The sequence below is a fragment of the Barbus barbus genome (assembly GCF_936440315.1).
Source record: "Barbus barbus genome assembly, chromosome: 17".
In the NCBI taxonomy this organism is placed as follows: Eukaryota; Metazoa; Chordata; class Actinopteri; order Cypriniformes; family Cyprinidae; genus Barbus; species Barbus barbus.
The window spans coordinates 21081642-21106110 of record NC_136745.1 but is presented as its reverse complement, the minus strand read 5'-3'; positions in this window follow the sequence as shown (position 1 = coordinate 21106110).

Here is a 24469-nt window from a genome sequence, read left to right as displayed (position 1 = left end):
GTGTATTTATTTATGAAGAGAATAGATGAACAGAGACTGCGTCACTTTTCATGTTCAACACTGCAGTTACAGCGGAGGACACTAAAAACAACAAAATATGCTAGTGCTGGGTAAAAAAATAATAATAATAAAGAAAATGATTTCTCTGTTTTAATAGATTCTTATTTTTATGAACCAATATCGTTTCTTAACTCCCAATCGATGCTGTTTTCATTTGAGGAATGCATAGTAGGCAATAGGCTAAGCTTTGTGCGTTGTTACTTTTGATATGAAATACAGTCTCACATTTCAAATTCTGTCCATTTTATTAGGAAATTCAAGCAACAAATACCGTTTTGGTGCTATTTAATGTGGCGTATATGATAGATCGCTGTAGACACCTCAGATCAGGTGAATCGCTTTACTAATATTCGCCTGTGCGTAATCAAAGGCATAGCAAAAGACTTTCAATTTTGTTCTGGAGACGATCGAAACTGGTAAATATTTTACTTTTAATACAACGTTTGCATGAGCTTATTATTACCAGATTTTTAATTTTAATATTATTATTAATTTGTATGTAACTAAACCCAACAGTGGTTTCATCTGAAACAATGACAGATGGGTTTTGAGATGAAAGTTAAACTCTGAAATTTAAGTTTTTAAAAGGTGATAAATTAGGCTGTCAAACAGAAACAAAATTACATCTGAAATCTCACTGGATAAATCATTCAGGCACCGGCAATATTATTCAGCTCATTATTTTGAGATAAACACCTTCAATGTTCAATTGACTTCACATGATTGATAGGCAAGATCATGAACCTTGGTTACAGTTGCCAGGCTGAAAGGAACCAGTTGTGCTGATGGCTAATGTCACAAATGATAACTTATACTCTAAGCTGTTTAGGATACATTTTGACACATTTTTTTATATTTACTATCAGTATGAGCTTTCAGAACATCAATACATAACACATTGTACTGCACAAATATGTCTAAAGAAAAAAACAGCATTTGGACAATTTCCAAAATTAAAAAAAACATGATTTTCCCCTTCACAAAGACATTGTGCGTCATCTCTTCTTTTAACAAATCTGTAATACCTCAGACAGTTCTGTGGATGACATTTTTCAGTATTTTATTCATTCATTTACCATCATATTGATATTCTGTTTGGGGAAATCAAGGGCAAGTCTTTCTGTTTGTTTTTAATGTTCCCCATGGATGCTGAGTATCACAGCATATGCAGACCAGACAGCAGAGAGTTTTCTTTTGATTTGAGTAATACAGCTGTGGATGGATTTTTCTCAGCTGCTTCCGAGTAAATTTTGCACATGTATTATACAGTTTAGTTGTAAAATATTGATTTGGAGTTTCAGAAAAAGAAAGACAAAAAAGTGGAAAGAATGTGTGCAAGCACATATTCATTTTTTCATACCCCCAGCAGCAATTTGTCAAGCATTTACATAAACAGACGGTGTAAGGGGCTCTCTGTGAATCATACATATAGCATCTTTAAAGCAAAAGAAAGAGTGTTGTACAAAGAAGCATGCAGAGCAGTCTCACATGGGAAATGTCACTGTAATGGCTGTTATTCGGCTCCACCAAAAAGTTGCTTTTGACATTCTCATCTCAAGCCTTGGCAAACTATGGGCATTATCATCTATTTCAATGATGGCCATCGTGTTTTATTATATCTATACTCTTATACGGATATTTTGGAGCCCAAACCCAACCACTGTACAAAACATAGCAGGCAAATAAATGTACAATCTTACATATTTTAAATGAAATGAAAAATGACAAAAATGTATAAATAAAAATCACCATAAAATGCTTGTGTGCTACTACGATATATTCAGTGTTTCAACTTTTTCTGATCAATGAACTTCCATGATGTAATTTTTGTTAACTATGGATTTTTTTAAATAATATTTATAGAGATTTCACAAACAGTAATTTCTTAAAAGAAGTGCTTTAAAACGGAGCATTATAACAAAACAGATACAACTATATCCTAACACATCACTTTTAAGGGATAGCTCAACCAAAAATGTAAATTCATTGTAAATTCAAATAATCTGCTCACCCTTATGTGTTTTTTTCTTATGATGAACATAAAAGAACCAAAAAGTTGTTGGTCCCCATTGTATGATAGTATTTATTTCCTTACTATTAGATTAGATTAGATTCAACTTTATTGTCATTTATGCAGAGTACAAGTACAGAGCTAATGAAATGCAGTTAGCATCTAACCAGAAGTGCAAGAATATAGTGTTTTATATACATATAAGTGCAGCGTAAGTGAAGATATGATTTACAGAATGTACAGTGGAATTGCTATATACAGTATTGAGCAGAGTATATACAGAATATAAATAGGAATGCAATGTAGGGATTGTATGTACATTATGAACAGAGCAATATAGGATTATATAGATTACAGATTATATATACACATTATGAACAGCAGAGACGTGATAAAAGTGGTAATAAATAAATACAGCTGGATGAGTGTGCAAAGTATTGATAGAACAAAGTATTCTATGCAAAATAACAGTAGTGCAATATTTTATAGAAATAGTTTACTGTGCTTTGTACAGTAACAACTTTAGACAGTTTATAGTGTAATAACTTTAACAATGTGCAGTCTGTGCAAAATATGAGTAGTGCAAATGCATGTGTGTAAAGTACTGTGACCAGTGCAGTAATAATAAGCAGGTGCAGGAGTTAGATTTGTGGTGTAGTGTTCAGAAGTGTCACAGCCTCGGGGAAGAAGCTCTTCCTGAGCCTACTAGTGCGAGAGCGTAGGCACCTGTAACGCCTGCCGGATGGGAGGAGGGTGAAAAGTCCATGGTTAGGGTGAGAGGCATCCTTGATGATGTTTCTTGCCCTGCCCAGACAGCGCTTATGATAAATGTTCTCAATGGAAGTTAACTGGGTGCCGGTGATCCGTTGAGCAGTTTTCACCACCCGCTGGAGTGCTTTGCGGTCAGATGCGGAGCAATTGCTGTACCATACTGAGATGCAGTTCGTGAGTATGCTCTCAATGGTACAGCGGTAGAATTCCACAAGGATCCTGGGATTCAGGTGAACTTTCTTAAGGCTCCTTAAGAAGTATAGGCGCTGCTGTGCCTTTTTGACCAGAGTGGAGGTGTTATGGGACCAGGTGAGGTCATCAGAGATGTGGATGCCAAGGAACTTGAAACTCGACACACGCTCCACTACAGCTCCGTTGATGTAGATGGGTGTGTGTGCATGACTCCTAGTCCGCCTGCAGTCCACAATGATCTCCTTTGTCTTCTGGGTGTTTAGTTCTAGATTGTTGGTGGCACACCACACAGCCAGGTGCTGCACCTCATCCCTGTAGGCTGACTCATCGTCATCCTTGATCAGACCTACCACCGTGGTGTCATCTGCAAATTTGATTATGGTGTTGGAGCCATAAGCAGGAACAAAGTCATGGGTGAAGAGAGAGTACAGGAGAGGGCTCAGTACGCAGCCCTGTGGCACGCCGGTGCTCAGGGTGATGATGGAAGAGGAGAGGTTATCTAACTTGACGGACTGAGGTCTGTTAGTCAAAAAATCTAGAATCCAGTTGCAGATGGGTGTGCTGATTCCAAGCTGGCTGAGCTTGGAGATCAGCTTGGAGGGGATTACAGTATTAAATGCAGAACTGAAATCTATGAACAGCATTCTCACATGTGTGTTTTGACCGTCCAGGCGGGTGAGGGCAGAGAGAAGCGCTGTTGAGATGGCATCCTCTGTTGACCTATTGTGGCAATATGCAAATTGGAATGGGTCTAGTGTAGCAGGGAGACAGGATTTTAAGTGGGATGCAACCAGTTTCTCAAAACACTTGGCAATGATGGGGGTGAGTGCAACAGGACGGAAGTCGTTAGGGACCGAGGCAGTGGAGTGTTTCGGTACTGGTACGATGGTGGAGGTTTTGAAGATAGTGGGGACAGTTGTTTGGGCCAGGGACAGATTGAAAATGTCCGTGAAGACCTCAGCTAGCTGCTCCGCACAGGCTTTAAGCACACGACCAGGTATTCCGTCAGGGCCAGCTGCCTTCCGCGCATTCACCTTACGCAGAGTGGAGTAAACATCTGATGTGGAGAGAGTGAGAGGCAGTTCACTGGGTTGATGCTCAGCTTTGAGTGAGATCTCATTATTTTGATCAAAACGAGCATAAAAGTGATTGAGCTCGTCTGGGAGGGAGGCAGAGCTGGAGGGGGGCACAGAGTTAGGTGGTTTGTAATCTGTGATAGATTGTATGCCTTGCCACATACGCCGGGGGTCTGAAGAATTGAAGTGTTCTTCAATCTTCTGTTTGTGTGTGAGTTTGGCCTGGCAGATACCCTTCCTCAGGTTGGCTCTGGCTGAGCTGTAAGCCTCCTGGTCTCCAGACCTGAAGGCTGCATCTCTTGCTTTGAGCAGGAGGCGAACCTCTCTGTTCATCCAGGGCTTCTGACTGGGGAAAATTTTTATATTTTTGTGTGTGGTCACTCTGCTCACACATCTGTTGATGTGCTCCAGGACAGAGTTGGTGTAAATGTCAATGTTAATCTGAGAGTTTGTGGTGGCCTGGGCAGCAAACTCGCTCCAGTCTGTGTGCTGGAATTGATATTGAAGAGTGGAGTCAGCACCTTCCAGCCAGATTTTAACAGTCCTTATTGTAGGTTTCACACATTTGATGACCGGGGTATACTTGGGGAGCAGGAACAGAGAGAGGTGGTCAGACTGACCCAGGTGGGGGAGGGGTGTGACTTTGTAGGCATCACTGACATTAGTATAAACGTGGTCCAATGTTTTATGTCCCCTTGTAGTGCAGGAGACATTTTGATGAAATTTAGGGAGAACAGATCTAAAAGTGCAGTGATTGAAGTCCCCAGCAACAATAAAGGCTCCATCCGGGTGCAGGGTTTGTAATTTGCTAATAGCAGCACAAAGTTCTTTCATAGCCACGTTAGCATTAGCGTCCAGAGGTACATAAACTGCAGCAGCAACAATGCAAGTAAACTCACGTGGTAGATAGAATGGCCAGCACTTGATAATCAGGAACTCCAGATCAGCAGAGCAGTAGGTATCAACAATGACAGAGTCTTTACACCATGATTTATTTACATAAATGCATACTCCACCACCCTTGTTTTTACCAGAGGTTGCTGCTACTCTGTCAGCCCTGAAGAGAGAGCGTCCATCCATATGCACCACGCTGTTTGGGACATCGTTGCAGAGCCATGTTTCAGTGAAGAACATAACATTACAGTCCATAAGCCGTTTCTGTGTGAGGGTCCAGATCTTTAGTTCGTCCATCTTGTTCATCAGAGACCGTACATTGGCAAGGAAGATGCTGGGCAGAGCTGGTCGATGTGGGTTTAGCCTTAGCTTAGCACGCAGCCCTCCACGCTTTCCCCGTCTTTGTTTACGGTCTCGACGCCGACGCCGAGCACTTCCGGACGGTATGAGTGATTCGCTTGTCCGCGGTGATCTCAGTAGCTCCGGCGGGAGTTCGCTGAAGTCGAAAGGATGATCTAAAACTATGTTGGAACAATGTTTGTTGATGTCCAAAAGCGACTGTTTAGTATAGCTGTAGTTCGCATAACTGAATTGAGCGAACACGAGTGAAATAACCAGGTAAATTAACACTATTTTCCTAAATCTGGTAAGACGCTGAGCCTCGCGATGTGTTCGCGCCGCCATATTGTCCATATGGAAGTCAATGAAGACCAACAGCTTTTTGGTTCTTCAAAATATCTTATTTTGTGTTCAACATAAGAAAGAAACTTATCTTTGAAAATCTTTTAAACCCAAATTAAGATATTTTGGTGAAATCTGAGACGTTTCTGTCCCTCATGGAACCCAACATTTAAAAGATACAAAAAGGTTATATAGGCGTTGTAAAACAAATCCATATAATTAAAATGGTTTTAGTCTTGGGAAGAGATACAAACTATCCTTTTAAGATTTTAATCTCTCTCAATATATTAATAAGTTCCATGGTTTTTCCAGACCTAACTAATACTTTTGAAATATCTAATATTTCCGAAGTGGAAGCACGGTATATCCTCTGACCTCTGAAGACATTCACTACATTAGTGTGAGAAACAGAGCGATTGATAGTTGATATTGATAAGTTGATATTTGCTGAAAATATTATTATTTTTTAAATAATATTATTATTTGAAATATTATTATTTCAACTGTTATTCAAAACCTACATTGTGTGACATTGTGTCTTATTAAACCCTAAAAGTAAAATTAAAAGCCTTTGGTAAAATAATAGAATAGATAATATAATTCTCATTGACAAGCACCATATTTGATTACTAAAGGTGGTGTACTTTGGTGGTGTAGGATAAGTCTCTAGAGTGAAGCTTCCTTATGAGTGTGTTGAAGAATGTGCTCCTACAATTCTGGACATTGAACCAATGTCCCTTAAGGTACAATTTCACTTATGAGAGCCTACAAAAAAAAAAAAAGGGGGGGGGGGGGGGGGGGGGGGTATGACCATAAAGTAATATATCATCTCAACCCTAGGAGACTTCCTTTACCACACAGGGACTTGTCCTAACCTCACTATCGGATAAATGTAGGCTTTATTCTATTCTCCTCTCCATTACCGTCATCATTTTAGGTCACACTGGGAAATCCAACACACCGCTGAGCATTGGAAATACATATGGTGACAAATAAATGGCTGACAAAACACTTCAGCGATAATCATTGTGCCCTGCCCCAGCTTAGTGTACCTGACAAGTAGAAAGAGGACATGACAGATGAGCAATTTTAACATGATACCGAGATGATGCTAGAGCACCACTCCCGGAGTGTTTTTCCACACACACTGATTTGACAGTTTTATCCACGGCAGGAACAAAATCGAACACGGAGAGTGGTTTTAGAAATACATCATGAAGAATACTGTGTAACAGAAGGATTCCTTTGCTTTGTCGGGTGTCCCAGTCTGATAACTGCCTGTAGTTTTTTTGCTGCTAAAACTTTAATATGTCTGTCGACATAGTGGACAACTTTTAAAAAGAAAGAACAAGAAAGAAAACTCTTGAAGATGCATTAAGCAAGAAAATTAGCTAGATAAGAGGAGAACAGCAGTGTTAGAGAACTAACTAAAAGTAGAGACATTAATCCTTTTTCAGTAGCATAGTAGCTCAGGTGTTTTCAAAAAACTTGTATGGTAACAATCAACCTTTTCTAACAAGGTACTCTGGAAACAATCAACTTTTTCTAACAAGTTACTTTGCATTGAGACATAACGGTAAATTACAATTTTTCATCACAAAGCCTAGAGGCTTGGACAAAAAAAAAAAAAAAAAAAATAAAAAACTCTATTCTCTCTTATCTCTTATGAATCAGTTTGCTTGTAAATATGATTCATATGTCCACTGTGGTTTAGTGATTCATTTGGATGGTTCAAAAACGTTTCAGTGATTCATTTCAGCCCCTGTACACATTTGAATTTACTCTGCAGCATTTAACACAGGAAATGAAAGTTCATCATTTCTAAAAGCATGCTATATTAATCTTATTGCTACCTGGTCTCATGACTAAAACGTACCTCTGGGAACAGGGGCGGACTTAGTGATTTGGGGGCCCTATGCAAATTTCAGGTACGGGGGCCCCAACACAATAACCATATGCTCTTTTACGCCTAACCCTTATTTTGCTCGCTAGCTCTCTCTCATTATAGCTATAACTATTATTTATTATAACTATTACCCCCTCACAACTTAAGCAGCCTAAATAATTAGTCAACCTGATGCTATTCTAAAGCCTTACTAAGCTACCTTATTTTTTTGACAAAAATGACAAAAGAAGACATTATATAAAACAAATGCTTGCACCTGTCCATTTAATGAATTGTAAACTTCTTCAGTCGTTTTACAAAAAGGTTTAAAATGTCATAAAAATTATCCCATGCAACTCGTTCCGTATTCCAAGTGTTCTTAAGGCATACAATAGGGTTTGCCGAGAAACAACTCGAAAAGATAATCTATTAAGCGAGAATCTTCAGTCATTGCATTTGTGCATTAATATGTGTTTTTAGTTTATAGCTCATTTGTAAAAGCACACAAGAGAGCCATTTTGAAACATCAAGACAAATTAAATTATTAAGACTTGAAACACAATTTGTTTGCTGCGGTGAATATATCTGTTCTGAGATCAAAAATGAGAACATACCAAACACACTAGCCCAGGGCTGTCCAAACTCGGTCCTGGAGGGCTGGTGTCCTACAGAGTTTAGCTCCAAACCTAATCAAACACACCTGAAGCAGCTAATCAAGCTCGTACTAGGCATACTAGAAACTTCCATGCAGGTGTGTTGAGGCAAGTTGAAGCTAAACTCTGCAGGACACCAGCCCTCAGGACCGAGTTTGGTCAGCGCCACCTAGTGGACATTTCACATCGAGTATGTCATGAAATGTACATGGCACTACGTATTTTGTGTCTTGCGAAAAAGTTCCCAGAGGTACGTTTTCATCATGAGAACAATAATAGGGTGAATGGTAATTTTTTATCATGTGAACAACTCTGGTGATGTAAACAGAACTTCTCAGATCATTTAGTCCGCTTACATCCTGTTCCTTTTTTACAATCAACCACAAACTCACATTAAGATCAGCCTCCATCCAACCAAGAATCTGTTTTACTCAAAGGTACATCACAAGATGAAACAAAAGATCCATTTAATTGTGGCTTTACACCATTTTGTATTTCTGAGGTTATTTCTTAATTAGTTGCATTTTTGTAAATTTACCCATTTACTCTTTTTATGACAGATATATAATTTTATCAACATTTTATCTGGCATAAAAAGTAAGGATCTAAATGAGGACGAAAGCTTGTTTGTTCAAATCTTTTTTTTTTAAATATATATTATATTATATTGTGAATTAAAAATTTAAACATCAACTCTTTAAATAGCTTAATGAGCAGTAGTGTTTTGCAAACTGCTTTTTCAAAATGGTAACTTTTGTGTAGTTAAAGCTACTTATTCATGAAGTTTAGAAAGGTACAGTTTTAGCATAACTTCCCCAACACTGGAGGACAACAAAGGATACAGTCAGCACCAACAGGATGTTGTACACATCAAATAGAGCTCTAGTGGCAAATAGTAAACATATTTAAAGGTGTGAATACCAAAAAATAAAAGAATCAGTGGAAGAATTAAAGTGTGAAGCGTTCAAAACAGTCAGTCTTGTACTGTATTCTTTCATTTCTCTGCAATACTACTGAAACAGGCAGAGCGGAAAAAAAGTGGCATTTGTGGAAACATGATTTTTGACTTCCATGATAATTGATATGGGGGAGAAATGAGAGAGAAGGGATTGGTTGTGACAGTGTGTGTGTATGAAAGAGATGCCACAGACCGAAGTAACATAAAGGGATCCTGTTGTCAGTCAACTGTGAAAAGTTGTTTTCTACACTGTTATTTGAAGTAGGATGAAAGACAGAGAGAGAGTGCTGTTGGCCCTTCTCACATTTTCACCCACCCTTTTGTCCCGTACACTATGATTGTAAGAAAACAGTCCATGCTCCATGTTTTCAAGACACAACACGGTGTGTAAGGTCTTTTTTTGAGCTGTCTAGTTCATTACTACAAATTTATTAAAATGCCTCAAGCTGTGTGTCACACATTCGCTCAGAGATCAAGCTGAACCCCTGAATCTACCGTATAGTAAAAATAGTTGAGCTAAATGTGACTTTGCTGTAATTATATACAGCACCCCTCTGTGTTCAATGTGAGATGCTGATTCATGTGTCTCTGTGTGATGGTTTTACAGTTGCTGCTTTCGACAATTTTCCTCAAATAATATGACATGCTCTGTTATTCTGAGTCGTAATAAAACATTTGTGGAAAAACATTATTATTAACAAATAAATAAATAAAAATAATATTTTTGACCAGTTTTGTTCCATGCTATTTCAGACAAAAACAAAGTCTCGCCTTGCAAATTATGTAAATGTCATTACACAATTCAAACATTACACAAAGTGATAATGTCACTTTGATGCTCTTTAATGTGGTGTGACAGATCGCTGTAGCTGCCTCAATTCAAACAGCAGCACAAACAAAAATAAAGAGTGCTCTACATTTTTACAACTCACAGCACAAAAAGCATGAACAAACATTGGAAGGTATGCTGAAAGATACAGTACTGCTTACAAAAATTAAACAGCTAGTGCACAACATGTCACCTGACAAAACATGGAAAGTCATTTAATGCACATACCACATTATTTAGCTTAAGACAAGTACTTTAGAGATAAACAAATATAGAAAAGAAAATGTAAAAGGCTAAAATTAAAACATTTTCTGGCCAATGTTCCCTCTCTCTCTCTCTATATATATATATATATATATTTTTTTTTTTTATTTTTTTTTTTTCTCTTGCTAGGCAAAACTTTTCTCTATTGGGGGACAACTTAATTTCAAAAACATTCTCTATACCAGACCTGTAAAGCACAGTGAGCGCACACACAAAAAAAGTGTGTAACTTTTAACTTTAATGTGCTATTTCTATTTTGATTTGACCCCTGGTGTAACTAAATTATATACATTTTAGGTTACCTGAGAAAACTTTTTTTTTTACACTATAATACACTGCCATTCAAAAATATGTTTCTTATGCTCATCAAGGTTGTATCTATTTGAAATATTATTGCAATTTAAAATAAAAGTTTCCTATTTTAATATATATTAAAACATAATTTATTCCTGTGAAGCAAAGCTGAATTTGGGATTTTGAAAAGCAGGAATAAATTATATTTTTAAAGTATATTTAAAAAAGGAAACCCATATTATAAATTGCAATAATATTTCACAATATTTCTGTTTTTTGTTGTGTATTTTGATCAAATAAATACAGCTTTGAGCATGAGAGACTCCATTAAACAAATTAAATAATAATAATTAATGTCAATTATTTATTAGGTTCATAATATAGGCCTAGCATAATACAATATAATTTTAAAAACAAACTTAAGAATTTAAATTGAGAACTGTAAGCTAAATATAACAAAATTAAAAAAATAAAAATAAAAAGCGTGAGCGTGAATTCTTCTATAGCTATGTTAAACATCCCTATGAAGTACAGTTTGCACAATACACCTGTGTGTGACTGTAACTTGTTACCGTTCTGTGTCCATCACCCGACTTAATCAAGCCACTCTTCTTTAATACATGATGACATTTTATTTCACATGTCATTGCGTTTGCGTTGCCTCTCGTGTTGAACTATTTGCAACCATTGAAGTATTCGATTTCTACAGCTACTCATTTAGGGTTGTGGCTAGAAGGGATACAGCTCCAACCGGAACTTAACAATTAAATAATTTTCTATCTATTAGATTGTGTTTTATTAATGTCTACACCTACACCTACCGCTTATAAGAATAAAAAAATAGTAATTATTGTTGTACAGTGTGACAAAAATTATGCTGTATTGATGTGCGCTTGCCCGGTAGCGCCATATGTAGGCCTATCCCTTCTAGCCTTAAAGGGGTCATTTTCCACAAGTTAATACGATTCCTTAGGGTCTTAATGAAAAGTATAGAACATACGTGGTTAAAATTTCTCAATAGTAGTGTGAAAAACATATTTTTTTCCCCTGTCAAAATCAGCTTTTTTCAGTAAGCCGTTTTTAGTCCATGTTGCTTTAAATGCCCATGACTCTGCTGACCCCGCCCCTCTCTTCCATGGAGTGACAAGCAGACTTTAAACTTCAGCCATGAAACTGGCTAACTAGCACATTATTAGGAAAGGTGATTTGCAAAGATTCATAAAAAAAAAAAGAACTCACTTCTTCTGTAGATCACGAGTGATTCGCACGAACATAGATGCATTTAGGCAGATCGGGGATTGGCGCATTCCCTTCAAAACGAAAGTAACCTTAATCCTTTGCGTCTTCAGTGGCTCAGATGTCGGTAGTAAATGATGACTGCTATATTCATTATTACATCCAACAACAGAATGCCTCAATCGCTTAATCGGAGACATCTTGTCTTCTCCTGCACAGGAGTCGACACAATGGTGGAAGAATGACAGCTCACTCAGGGCGGGTCTAAGGTAAGATGCTAGTGTCAATCAACTATCGTGGGAGCGGCCTGCACAGAACTACGTCATTCTGACAGGAATCTCAGAACAGCCTGATTTGGCTTACATTAAAAGCGATCAAAAAGGGTCTGAATATGGGGGTCAGGGGTCATTATGCATGCTCTATTGAACAGTCATTTAAAGGTGAAATGTGTAATTTTTGTTATGTGTGAGATACAAATGTTTGCATATTAAACACAATGATGAGGGAAATTTATAATAAAGCTGTTTGAAAAGTCACCATTTTTGCAAAATCACAGACTTCACCTTTAAACAAGAATTTCATTCTTTAACCTAATGTGACCAATATTTACCAATTATTATTTCTGACCTTTTTCATAGACTGCACTCAAGCTGTGCTAACTAAATGCAACTAATGCAATTTACAATACAATTATAAAATTTAGCTTAATAATTAAAACATGTACACCAGATATTGTGAGGAAAAAACAAACAAACAAAAAACTAAAATCATTAGCAAGCAAAAAGAAATGCCTTCTTCAGAACTCACAAAAGAGCATAAAACATGCTGTACAGAATAATCTCATCATAATCATACAACATGTTTAGCAGAGGAAACAGCAGACACCTCCTCCCAGGGGGCGCTGAGAGCGAGAGAGAGCAGAGTGGGAAGAGCTGAGGTAAAGTAGGATTAAAATAGTGCAGAGGGCGGATGAGAGAAGGAAGGCGTGTGTTTCGGCAAGATGTGCCTTCAGATGGGAGTTCAAACCGCCTCCTAATGAGATCTCCAATCAGGTTGTTTTAGCTGCATTTGACAAATTAGCATTTTTCATCTCGCCTAAGCTAGCCTGTGCCATCTGCTCGACACACACGCTCCCCATGGAGACCATGTTAATTAAGCTCCTGACTAAGAGATGGAAAATGCTCACTTTTAAAAAAAGAGACTCATCAACCCTGGGGTTGACTGACACATGCAAAATTAAAGACTGATATGGAGGCTTTGGTAAATATGTAATGGACAGAGAAAACTGCTTGGGAATGAATGAATGAATGAATGTGTAGAGATCAGGAGGATCAATTGTGTTTACATCCATTCATATGGATTTGGATAAGAGTGAACACAGATGCTTGCCACAGACAATGGAATTTTTTTATAACATTGTGTATTTTAATCTCAAGATGTCCTCCATGCAAGCACACATTGGTGTTCAGAAGCTAAACAAACAGGAGTGTTTCTGGTTTCACATGCCTCAATGTCTCAACTAAAATAACTAGAAATAAAGACTTGTTGTTGGGGCGACTGGCATTTCAGAACATTCCTGAACTTGCAGGCAGGAAAAACACCAATAAAAAATATATATAAATAATATATATATATATATATATATATATATATATGATATATGTATATATCATATATATATATATATATATATATATATATATATATATATATATATATATATATATACATACATACATATATGGCATTAAATGTCCATATATTTAAACTTGTATAAACACATTGTCAGAAAAACGATATAAAAAGTAGCTCTTACCATTTATTACTTAAACTGAAATCAAAACTCCTGTGCTGTTTAATAAATTTGCCGAAATCTGTCATGCTGTTTGTGCTCTTATTACAGTACAAACTTTTCGTTTTAATTTTGATGATTAGCGCTTACAGCTCATGAATGTCAAAAATCTGTATCTCAGAATATTAGAATATTTACATTTGAATTTCAATAAATGACTATCATACAGTATAAATTCTGGGTATCTCTTGTTCTTTGAAACCACAATAATGGGGAAGACTGCTGACTAGGCAATGGTCCAGAAGATGATCATTGACAGCCTCCATAAAGAGGGTAAGTCACAGAAGGTCATTACTGAAAGGGGTGGCTGTTCAAGGAGTGCTGTATCAAAGCATATTAAATGCAAAGTTGACTGGAAGGATGAAATTGGGTAGGAAAATGTGCACAAGCAACAGGAATGACCGCAAGCTTGAGAATACTGTCAAGCAAAGCTGATTCAAACACTTGGGAGAGTTTCACAAAGAGTGGACTGAAGCTGGAGTCAGTGCATCAAGAGTCACCACGCTCAGACATCTTCAGGAAAAGGGCTACCAAGCCACTTCTGAAACAAAAACAACATCAGAAGCGTCTTACCTGGGCTGTGGAGAAAAAGAACTGGACTGTTGCTTAGTGGTCCAAAGTCCTATTTTCAGATAAAAGTAAATTTTGCTTTTCATTTGGAAATCAAGGTCTGAAGTCTGAAGGAAGAGTGGAGAGCTGAAGTGCTTCAGCAGCGCTACAGGCTGATCGCTTCCATGCCACACCTCACTGATGCTGGAATTTGTTCTAAAGGAGCCCCGACCCAGTATTGAGTGACGAAATGAACATACTTTAAAGAACTTGAACTGTTTTCTGTTTTGAAATATTCTAATATTTTGATATACTGATTTTTGACTTTCATGAGTTGTAAGCGCTAATCATCAAAATTAAAACAAAAAAAAAAACTTTTGAAGTGTTTAACTTTACATGTAATGAATCTAAAACATGTGAAAGTTTCACTTTTTGAAATAAGTTACAAGAAAAAATGAACTTTTTCACCATATTCTAATTTTCTGAGATGCACCTGTATGTATACAGTATATATATGTATATGTGTAAAAGATTAGAAAGAGCAAACACAAGTAAGAAATTGATTATAAATAAACCATGACTGCATAACAACAAAAGTAGGTGGCAATATGCACATAGAATGTAACGCCAAAAAGAAGAAGAAGAGGAAGAAGAAGAAAAAGTAGAAGAAGAAATGCATTCAAATATACCATGGCGCTGTACTTTTTTTCTCCTCCGTCTTCTTCTCCTTATATGTGACCCTGGACCACAAAACCAGTCATAAGGGTCAATTTTTCGAAATTTAGATTTATACATCATCTGAAAGCTGAATAATTAAGCTTTTAAAATGCTGTTAGGATAGGACAATATTTGACCGAGATACAACTATTTAAAAACGACAAAATCAAAATATTGAGAAAATAGCATTGCGTATTAATAATCAAAAATTAAGTTTTGATATATTTATGGTGGGAAATTAACAAAATTTCTTCATGGAACAAGATCTTTTCTCAATATCCTAATGATTTTTGGCATAAAATAAAAATCAATAATTTTGACCCATACAATGTATTGTTGGCTACTGCTACAAAAGTACCTGTGCGACTTATGACTGGTTTTGTGGTCCAGGGTCACATATGGTGTTGCGGTTAGGTGAACAGACATAGACTACATTTTCAAGCGCGCCAGATTTGAATGCGTCAAGAGTAGGATTTTGAGATTTTAAACTAGATTTCGATTTGTTTTTCACACAAAGCAAAAAATTTGGATTATAACACACAAATTATATGGACTACTGTAAAGTACACATCTTATCCCTTGTGTTTCATGGAACAAAACATTCGGATTTGCAGCAACACTAGTGTGAGCAAATGGTAGGATTGTCGTTTTTTGTGTCCTACTTTTTTCATATTGCTTCTGCAAAGCAGTATTTTTTTATTGATTATATTTTAACAAAAAGGGTTTGTTAACACAATGTGTACTGAAAATTGGAATTTTTAGAGAATTACATGACATTAATACATTGAGTGTAACAGTGTAACATTATTCAACAAAACAATGAAAACTGAAAGAATATGCTGAAAAAGTTATTTTCTTTCATTCTAATGCAATAGAGATTCTGAAGGGGGACAGCGAAAAAAAATTGACAGACTCCGGCTTCCATACTGTACTCCATCCCTGTCTGATTGCTACGAACTATTGGCTGGTCACTCCAACTGTGTGTGTGTTTGTGCATGTACATGCTTCCATATTGTCAATGTTTTCTAATAAATATGGCCAGACTTGGGTTCATCAATGCATGCTCATGTATGAAACAGAGAGTTCATCGGCAGGAAGCCTCTATAGCAGGCAGTTGCTTAAAAGCATAATCAAATTTTCAGAGAAAAGATAAGATAAAAACAGATAGAAGCTGTAAAAAGGGCTAGAGATGGTGGACGATGTGGAAAATTACTACAAGAGTACAGAGCCAGGAGATGTTATTTGAGACCCATAAAAGCATGAGGTAATAGTTAAAATGTGTTTAGATGATTATGTGGCAATATAAGCTTATGCGCTCGTATGACAGACGTTACATCTCATCCAGCAAGCCACATCTCTCAAACACCAAAAGAAGAAGTGGAAATTAAAGTAATGTGTGCAACCGAAGATGTCTTACTAGTCTGTAGTAATATTTGTGTGCAAGTGAGCATGTGTACCCTACACATCTTTCTTAACCTGTCACAATTCATCACAAATTTAAATCAGAGAGATAAAAAGGCACAAAAAGAACACAAAGATGTATTTGATAAGCTTTCACTGCTTTGAAGCTCTTTTCATTCAAATAACGACATGCTTTCCTCCCTACATTTCCTTTCAAAAAGCCATCATCCTCCAAATGCTTTCTTTCTCATTAAAAAACAAGCCTAGACAGGAAACCCACGCCACAGACAAGAATCTATAAAAGGCGGCATGCCTACTGAACCCGTTTGTCCGCCCGATGGCTTTGAAAAGTTTGATTTTGTAGCTGAAAGCCCTTTAACTGCTCATTTATGTGACAGAAAGAATCATGGGAATATGTTTGTGATCAAATCATAATGAGACGTTCTTTGCATGCACGCTTTTGTTCCAGAGCTGAAGAGAAGGGCTTCATCTACACAGATAGGCTTTGTTACAAATTAGCTCCAAGTGAGATGAACATAATTAATCATAACGGGTTGTTATCAATTATATAACTGTAGCATTAATAGTACAATACAATGATTTGTTCGTCCGCAGTACGGACAGTTTTAATCGTCTATTGACTCTAAGTAAAATAATTTCTCTGGTCACGAAAAATTATTTCCTTACTGATACATTGCTCACAGAGCATGTAACAAAACCGGAACATTAAAGTGGCCTTGTTCTGTGAGCAGCAGACACAGACAACCAAGCCTGAATACATATGGATGTTTATATGTTTATACTACAGGGGAACATGTAACATCGAACTATACACAAACATACATTAAACATAGATGCCAACACAAGGAAGGAGAGAGAGAGAGAGAGAGAGAGAGCGCTCGTGCGCAAGAGAGTAGAGAGTAATGGCAGGATTTACACATCAGCTAACCACAACCTGTTAAGAACCATCAGAGAGTCACATCACCTTAATTAAAAGGGGTCGAAGTCTAGAAGTGCATCTAAATAGTTAACAAGCGGTTACTTGCATTGGTTTTGTAGGTGTTGAGTAAAGTGTCCTGGTGCATGTATAATGACAAGATTCTTGATGAATTCCTTTAGGAGTGAAAGCTTCGTCATTCCAGCTACGGGTTGATTTGTCCGAAGTGACTCGACAAAGTTACTGAACTTAAAACTGCTAGAAGCTCGGACTCCCCCCCCGACAGTCATGATTTCCAAGGTGAGATGTGTGTCTCCAGGTAACCGAAAGTCAAGAGTAGAACCACCTTTTGGGTGTGGAAGTAGTTTTATCTGGTTTCCCTGTAACACCCATTTTGGTTAGTTTGACCAATAACAAGGCACATAGTTTCAGCGGGAAAGTGTTTTTTTGTCCCATTTGACACCTCATTTGCATGTTTTATGACTAGTGAAGAATCGGTGTAGTTTTGCTCACAGTACGGTAAAACTAGTATGATGCATTTCACAATCACATAGTGTACATCATTGTTTTAGGAATAAAGAGCAGATAATTTTGATATCAAGAAAGAGACATCTAGAAGATAATAAACCAGAGATACAGTACATTCATATACCTGAATATGAGCGTTTAAAGTTTAACTAATACAGATAATGAGTGGTAACTAGGCTAATATACTAAGGAAACATACAAACAACACATGCATATACCATGTACATTTGTAATTGATTGATTATAGTCTAAATAAAGGAAATGTCTCTATGCGTGTGTGTTATGTGTGTTGTAATCGTGGAGGTAGTCCACTGGTCAGCCAGGCCATTGGTGTCTGGTATCGAGGGTCATTTAGTTCTCTGGAATGTGTTTGAAGTCCAATGGAGAGAACAGAGAATCGATCGGTTTAGCATCTTTTTGACAGTGGGGGGGGCAACCATTGGCAATTTAGCACCCATATAAAGGTAGAATGTGGAGCCAGGTCTGTGAATTATATGCAAATGTCAAAAGGCTAAAAGGGGTCTCTTAAGACATAAAGTCCCAACAACCATCAAGGCTCATAAGCAGATGTTACAGCTTGGAAAGTCCAAACTGAGTGTAAAACTTTCTTTTGTGTGAGTTTCTCTCCTCAGCAACAGCTGAAAACCCAACAGCAACAACTTAACAACAACTATTAACTCACTTACACCTCCCTCCTCTTACCCTCTCCCCATCAATCCATCTCTTTCTCTCTGAGTATGGTGTAATATTAATCCTCATTATATACCACCATGGGTTTGATATTACCAGCACTAGCCTGGTGTGAGACCACGTAACATCATGCTGATATCAATATACTCTGCATACAAATGTGACTCCATTTGCAGTGTAAAAGTGTGTGCGTGTGTTTTGTCTTCCTCACCACCAGCTGTTCCCATTCACTTTGCATCCTAGTATGGTAGGGATTGGTAATTGGCAATGACCACATAAAGCTATATCTATGCACGCTAGTGTTCTGGGTGTAATTGAAAACAGTTTGACTCAAATTGGTGTATTTCTTTGTTATGATTTCCTCCCTCTGGGCAGTCTGGCTGTGAAATCTAGTCCAAATGTTTCAAAGGTTTTATACAAGATAACTGAGGAACTGCTTGAGTGAAAGGGGAGATAATATTATATTACTCCATTAGGGCCTATGAAAGAAAGAAGCCTCTTCTTTACAATAAGTAATATAATGAAAAATCGATACAGAATGAGCAATCTCAATATGTTAATTAAGTAATAAACAACATTATTCTTGTTTTTTTGTTTGTTTGTTTTTATTTAAATAAGATGATACATATTGTGTGAATAAGCCTACGATAGTGGTTTTCAGCCAATGTTCCAGGGCCCACTAGGGGGGCCAAGTGTCTAAAAGAAATAGTTCTCCCAAAAATTTAAATTTGCTCACCCTCAGGCCATCCACAATGTAAATGGGTTTATTTCTTCATTAAAATAGTTTTGAATAAATTTAGCATTAAATCACTTTAGCTCACCAATGGCTAAAACCATCATAATAATCCACAAGTAATCCACAGTTTCATCACTTAATGTCTTGTGGAGTGAAATGCAACTGTGAAACTTTAAACCATCACTGCTGGCCAAAATCCACAATCCATAATAATTCTTCCTCCAGAAAAAATAAAAAATAAAAAATCTCACAAAATCTACCAACATATTAGTTTACAACTGATTGCAATTCATGCTTTATATATATATATATATATATATATATATATATATATATATATATATATATATATTATTATTATTTATATTAATTAATTTTTTTTTGAAGAAGAAGAAGAAGAAGAAGAAGGCATCATTACGTATAAAGGGCTCATATTTTAACCAGAAGCAAGGGATTAAAGTTTAAAATGGCTTCATGGATTTGTTTCTTACAAAAATCCACTGGAGTTGTGTGGATTACATGTGGACCATTGTGGTGATTTTACCAACTGTTTAAACTCTCATGGCACACATTGACTGGAGAATGATCCATTAGTGAGCAAGTACTTACATTTGTAAAATATAAAGAGTTCAAATAATCTAATAATCTAAAATAATCTAACTCAAGTGTAAATTAATATGATAAAACATAGTTTAACTGTTGTTTTAATGATGCATATACATCATTCATGAAACTTAATGGAATCAACATATCAGTCAGATTCTGTAAAAAAAAAAAAAAAAAAAAGTGTAAAAGGTGTTGCACTACAGGGAACCTCCAAGTCAAAAAGGATGTGAACTGCTTCAGGTTAGCATTAGCTGAAATCATTTTAATCTCCATGTTGCTGAATTTCATTTGCATTGCAGACTGGTGCACCATGTGTGTCCCTGTCCGTAGTACTGAAGCCAGACCACCGAAGTCTTGCTGTCCTTGGTGCTGAATAAGTCCTGTTACCTTCACTCTCCATGGTCCTGAATAAGAAACCTGCATGTGGGTTGTTTTCTCTTTTAGGCAAAATTCTTGAAAATTATTATTATTGTTTAATTATTCAAAATTGTGTATATTTTTAATTATTCTGTCATTGTGCACCAATTACAGCAATTAAGTTTATTAAAGTTCCTATTTTATTGCCTATTTACTACTATCTCACATCTGACTGAAAAGGAAATAATAATAATAATAAAAAGACACAAAGTACGTTCCCTGCAATTTTATTGAATTTCTCTGTTTTTCTCTTCTGTTTCCTTTTTTGTTACTTTCTTCTTTACAGCATTCAAACTCTCAAGCGGTCTTGTCTTCTTTTCCTTGGGAATCTAATAAGAGCTTGATTGCTTTTCCTAATTATCCTGTTTATTGGTCCTGCAGGCTGCTCCTGTTATTGGTGTAATTAATTTCAGAGATAACTTCTTTTCCGTCTAGATTAGAAATGGCGTACGATAACAACATGTCAGTGAAGGTGTGCGTGTGTGTGTGTGTGTGTTAATTAGCCAGAGGAACTGTCCCCATGGCTATGTTCCCTTCCATACTATCACAGTTTTGCAGCCTCACCAGAGCTTGACAAATGTCCTCTCGCTCCTTCAGTGAGTAAAAGCGATACCACGCACCACAGCTTCCATTTGTCAACTTTCCCGGGAAATCGATACCTGTGCATTTTTATGCCTCGTCTGGATATTAGAAGGGTTTCATTTGAATAAGCAGATGAATGGCTTTTGTAGACAGATAAAAAGAGAATGCACTGCAAACATACTGAGCGAAACTGATTGGCTTATATGGCTTTTGAGATATGCGGTTTCATGATAAAACATGCAATATATAAAGCTGCTCACCAGCATCCCATTAGTGAGCTGTGAAACATTTAAAACATCTAAAACTGCACTCATCATCCATAACCTAAAGGTTATTTTTCACTTTTATCATATTTTACTTCTCTCAACCCACAGCCACCAGTTTCCACACTTACTCTCTTGCTGCTGTTAATTTTCCTATAGGGGTCTCCTCATATTTTACCTCCTCCTCCATTTTGTGGGCAGGAAGGCAGGTATGGAGAGTGAAAGCTGATCTTTTGGTAGAGCTGGGAATTCATAAGCAATGACACCCAGTGCTGAGCTACTAGCAGGCTTAAGTTGAGTGAGAGATGGAGACACACGTAGGGAGGCTGGGAGCCCGGGCCCCCAGGGCCAGATCAATCAGCTATGTTTAGAGCTCAGACAGTAACTGAACAGTCTGAAGAGAAAAAGCAGAGAGAAAGAGACATAGAAAGTGAGAGAGGAATGAGGGAAATGACAAACTAGATGGAAGATCATAAGCGACAGACAGTCTCATTCACATGTGCTTTGATTTGATATTCTGGTTAGCACTTTTCTTTGGGAGAAAGTCTCTCCCAAAGTAAACAGCACAATAAAATATGTCACGGCGCAAAGCAATGAAAATGCAAAGATGAAAATACAGCTCCACATCAGTCATGATCGCTAGGGTTTCACTGAAAAGTTCAACCATTTATGAATTGGAGAGCATCAGTAAGGAGGTGCACAGGCCCGGTTAATTTCCACAGAAGAGATTATCAAATGCACAGTGCTGGAACAATCTGTCTCTGTGAGCATTTGCTTTCATATTAGCAGCAAAGTAAGGGCAAATGCTTAGACAAGATGGTTTATTATAAGAAATAGTACAGTTGCACATCAGTGCACTCTGTAAGTTTGGCTTAAAACACACTTCAGAGAGCTATCTTTTAAGACAACCGTATGGTCTACTGTTTCAAAATAATGAGGCAAAATCATTAGTCAGGGCAAAAGAGATTTGTAAATGGAGCAATATCACCAGCTTTTTTATTATTATTTATATATATATATATATATATATTTTTTAAATGTAAACAGATATTAGTTGTAATACGACAAGCCACTTTGTTTCTGTTCCCCTAAATGTCACCAGTGAAATGGTTGCACAATTTAATTTAACGAACAAAAGCCAACCTTTAACATCTGCTGTACTCCTGTTCATTAAATTATTGTCGATACTGTGGCAAAAATAAACTTTAATCAGCATCTACTAGAGCATAGCTTATTTGATTTAGTTTAAAATCTATTTACTGGCCAATAGGTATTCATAAATTTTTAGGAAACAGTAGAAGTGCATGCATACTTCAAAAGATAAGCATTCAAAACATGCCGATGCCATTATAATTGTAATTAAAGCAATGTTGTTTTTTGTTTTTTTGGGGTGGCATTTTTGCCATTTGTAATATGTTCAGGGTTTAATTTATGTATGACGCTAAGTTAACTCAGGTTACAATACAAATCAATATCAAAAAGTTTATCTTTATTATATTATCATTTTCATATTTATTTTGTTATAGCACTTGTCACAATACATTTTAAAGACTTATTTTAAAAGGCATATTTTTAGATAATATCTGGTTATTCTAGTCCTGCTTGTTTAGTATATTATTGAATTATAGATAACCTACAGTACAGAAAAGAAAATGTATGCAAAGTGTATGTGATTATGTATATGTTATTATTATTATTACTATTATTATTATACACACATTCATTTTTCTCTAGGGCTTTGGAAATATTGTTTGTGTTTAATATGCACAAATATATGTGTATGTTATTTTGCATATAATAAAATGAATGTGTATATATTAAAATAGAATAAAAACATGATCACTAAATAAATAAATAACATAAAAAATAGCTTAGCTACTAAATTGGGTGTATGTCTGGCAAAAGCTATATAACTAAACTTTAGAGTATCCTAAACAGGAATGTGGTTCCACAGTTTAGTGCCACACTGGAAAAGGTTCAAACTTTATTGGTGGATTTCTTTTTTTTTCTACCAACTAATTGGACATTTTTTATCTTAATGAGTGTGATGATTATAGTGTAAAATAATATTGCCTTATTACTGAGGACCTATGCAATTTAGAGTTTAATAAGAAATGAATTCTGTATAGCTGATATGATCAGATTTCTGGACCCACTGGAACTGCCACTGATGCATTTTAAATCAACTGAAGCTTGTTTATGGAGACTGCAGGCCATCCAGTCAGTAATGCATTGCAACAATCCTCTCTTGAGGTCACAAATGCATGAACTAGCTTTTCTGCATCAGGAACAGGTAGCATGTTTTATAACTTAACAGTGTTTCTAAGGTGGAAAAATGCTGCTCTAGAAACATTGGAAATGTGGTTTTCAAAACACAAATAGCTTTTAAGCATGGCACACAGGTCCTTACCTCTAGAAGAGGACATAACAGCACATCACAGTACACAGACTGTATGACCATCTTATGTTTATGAGTGTTGGGTTCAATGAATAAAACACTGTTTTATCATAATCTATATATTGTTCTGTAGAGCAAGAGAGCAGGGTTTGTTTTTTTGTTTGTTTGTTTTTTTTCAATGTAAAAGTATGTACGTATGTATTTATTTATTTCACACTTTTCTATCATTTCCCAGTTACATCCAACTTGAGATAGTCACCACTGATAAGCCATTACTAAAAATAATGTAGAAACTTTTTTTTTTTTTTTCTGTAAAGCTGCTTTGCAACGATTTTCATTGTGAAAAGCGCTATACGAATAAACTTGAATTGAATTGAATTGAATTACATCCTGCTGTTTGATACCACAATTACACCAGCTGGACCCTTAAAGCATATTCCTCTCTATTCTTATTTGCAATATATTAGATTAATATGCCAGTGACCATTTTGGGGGGGGTCTTAAAAGTGTGAAAAAATATTTGTTCATTTTTATCTTATTTTAAAGATGCCTGTCTTCAGCTTACAAAAAAAAAAAAAGCTAATTCCATGCTTTCAAATAATATTTGTCTGATATAGGTAGTATATGGGTAGTTGACAAATAAAATGTAAAAAAAATAAAATTTACATACAAATAACATGAGAAAAATATATCTTCATTCTTAGAGTTACAAATAGCATGAGAGAGGTTTATCTTCAATGTTTTTTTTTTATTTTTCCATCACACCATAGGACACATTGATACGACAACTACCCATATGTGTGTATAAGGTAAACGATTCATAATATATATATAGGATTATTTTTTATTCTCTATTAAACTTTTTGAAGCAATGTCACATTTACGAAATTCATACACTGACAGAGCAAGAGAACAGACGTATTCAAATCATAACATTACAGAATAAAGTAGTATTTTAACAGCCTAATCCTTCCATAAGCCTCCTGAAA